Source organism: Gorilla gorilla, chromosome 18 (assembly GCF_029281585.2).
Source record: "Gorilla gorilla gorilla isolate KB3781 chromosome 18, NHGRI_mGorGor1-v2.1_pri, whole genome shotgun sequence".
NCBI classification, from domain to species: domain Eukaryota; kingdom Metazoa; phylum Chordata; class Mammalia; order Primates; family Hominidae; genus Gorilla; species Gorilla gorilla.
The window spans coordinates 86449175-86451463 of record NC_073242.2 but is presented as its reverse complement, the minus strand read 5'-3'; the positions used below and the strand labels follow the sequence as shown (position 1 = coordinate 86451463).

The 2289-nt window shown below is 43.9% G+C and overlaps 1 pseudogene; it reads right to left on the bottom strand.

Annotated features, from left to right (window-relative positions):
- Positions 1-1169: 1169 nt before the first annotated feature.
- On the bottom strand, positions 1170-1942 carry LOC129527383 (large ribosomal subunit protein uL23-like; annotated as a pseudogene).
- Between the last annotated feature and the right edge of the window lie 347 nt (positions 1943-2289).

Genomic DNA, 2289 nt, shown 5'->3' with positions numbered 1-2289 from the left:
TATACTGTAAGGTAAGGGGTCAACATTTATATTTTCCTATTTGGGTAACTGACTGATGCAACACCACTTTTTAAAAAAGCACTGCAGATTTATAGTAAGTCTTGAATTTGATGAAGTTCTCCAACTTTGTTCATTTATTTATTTATTTATTTTTATTTATTTTTTTTGAGACAGAGTCTTGCTCTGTCGCCCAGGCTGGAGTGAAGTGGCATGATCTCGGCTCACTGCAATCTCCGCCACTTGGGTTCATGCCATTCTCCTGCCTCAGCCTCCCAAGTAGCTGGGACTACAGGCGCCCGCCAACACGCCTGGCTAATTTTTTTTGTATTTTTAGTAGAGGCGGGGTTTCACCGTGTTAGCCAGGATGGCCTCAATCTCCTGACCTCGTGATCCACCCACCTCAGCCTCCCAAAGTGCTAGGATTACAGGCATGAGCCACAGTGCCCGGCCATTCTTTTATTCTTAATTAATTAATTAATTTTATTTTTATTTAATTAATTTAAAATTTATTTATTATTTATGTATTTATTTATTTTGAGATGGGGTCTCTCTCTGTCTCCCAAGCTGGAGTGCAGACACAATCATGACTCATGACAGCCTTGACCCCCTGGGCTCCAGTGATCCTCCCACCTCGACCTCCTGAGTAGCTGGGACCACAGACATGCTCCACCACACTTGGCTAATTTTTAAAATTATTTATAGAAATGAGGTGTCGCTATGTTGCCCAGGCTGGCCTTGAACTCTTGGCCTTAAGCGATCTTCCCGCCTCAGCCTCTCAAACTGCTGGGATTACAGGCAAGAGCCACTGTGCCCAGCCCCAACTTTGTTCTTATTCTTCAGGATTACTTTGGCCATTCCTGGTTTTCTGCTTCTACGTATAAATTCTAGAATGAGCTTGCAGTGAAAATCATTCTGAGATTTTACTGGAATTACATTAAGTCTATAGATCAATTTGAAGAAATCAGAAAAATTCGTTATAATATGAATCTTCCAATCTACGATTTTGGTATGTTTCTCCATTTATTTAGCTATCTTTAACTTTTTTGGAAAATTACTTTGTAGTTTTCAGTGTAGAGGTCTGGTATGTCTTTCATTGTAATAATTTCTAGTTTTTTTTTGGAGGAAGGCAAAAAGATATACATATTTAGAGTTAGCCAGCCGGACTCAATTTAGATGATCCCAACTTTGTTGGCAACATCCAAAGCATCGTAATCAGAAGCCAGTCGAACATGTGCCTTCTTCTCTCCGTCAGGCTGAATCAGAGTGATGACCTTGGCCACATCAGTGTCATAGAGCTTCTTCACAGCCTGTTCGATCTGGTGCTTGCTGGCTTTAACATCCACAATGAACACAAGTGTGTTCTTTTTTTTTTTTTTTTTTGAGACGGAGTCTCGTTCTGTCGCCAGACTGGAGTGCAGTGGCACGATCTCAGCTCACTGCAACCTCCGCCTCTCCAGGGTTCAAGCGATTCTCCTGCCTCTACCTCCCAAGTAGCTGGGACTACAGGCACATGCCACCACGCCCAGCTAATTTTTGTATTTTTAGTAGCGACGGAGTTTCACCATGTTGGCCAGGATGGTCTCAATCTCTTGACCTCGTGATCCGCCCGCCTCAGCCTCCCATAGTGCTGGGATTACAGGCGTGAGCCAACGCGCCCAGACGTTGTCTTCTATATTCTTCATGGCAAACTTAGTAGCCAGTAGAAACTTGATGATAACATAGTGGTCAAGCTTGTTTCTCCTGGGGTGGGTGCTCTTCTGAGGATATCTGGGCTGCCTCTGGAGTTGCAGTGTCTTGGACACGGGAAGATGGGTGATGTGCAGATCTTCTTTTTTTTTGTGGCTGTGGACACCTTTCAGCACTGCCTTCTTGGCCTTCAAAGCCTTCGATTTGGCTTCAGCTTTAGGGGGGCAGGAGCTTCCTTCTTTGCCTTTGGTGCCATCTTGGGAAAAGGGTCTATTTCAAGATTTTTCATCATTTTTTCTATCATATAGCATTTTAAGTTTTTAGTTAAAATGTTTCTTTTCTTTTCTTTTTTTTTGAGACAAAGTCTCGCTCTTGTCCCCCAGTCTGTAGTGCAATGTCGCGATCTCGGCTCACTGCAACCTCTGCCTCCCAGGTTCAAGCGATTCTCCTGCCTCAGCCTCCCGAGTACCTGGGATTACAGGTGCACACCACCATACCCAGCTAATTTTTTGTATTTTAAGTAGAGCTGGGGTTTCACCATGTTGGCAAGGCTGGTCTCGAACTCCTGACCTCAGGTGATCTGCCCATCTCAGCCTCCCAAAG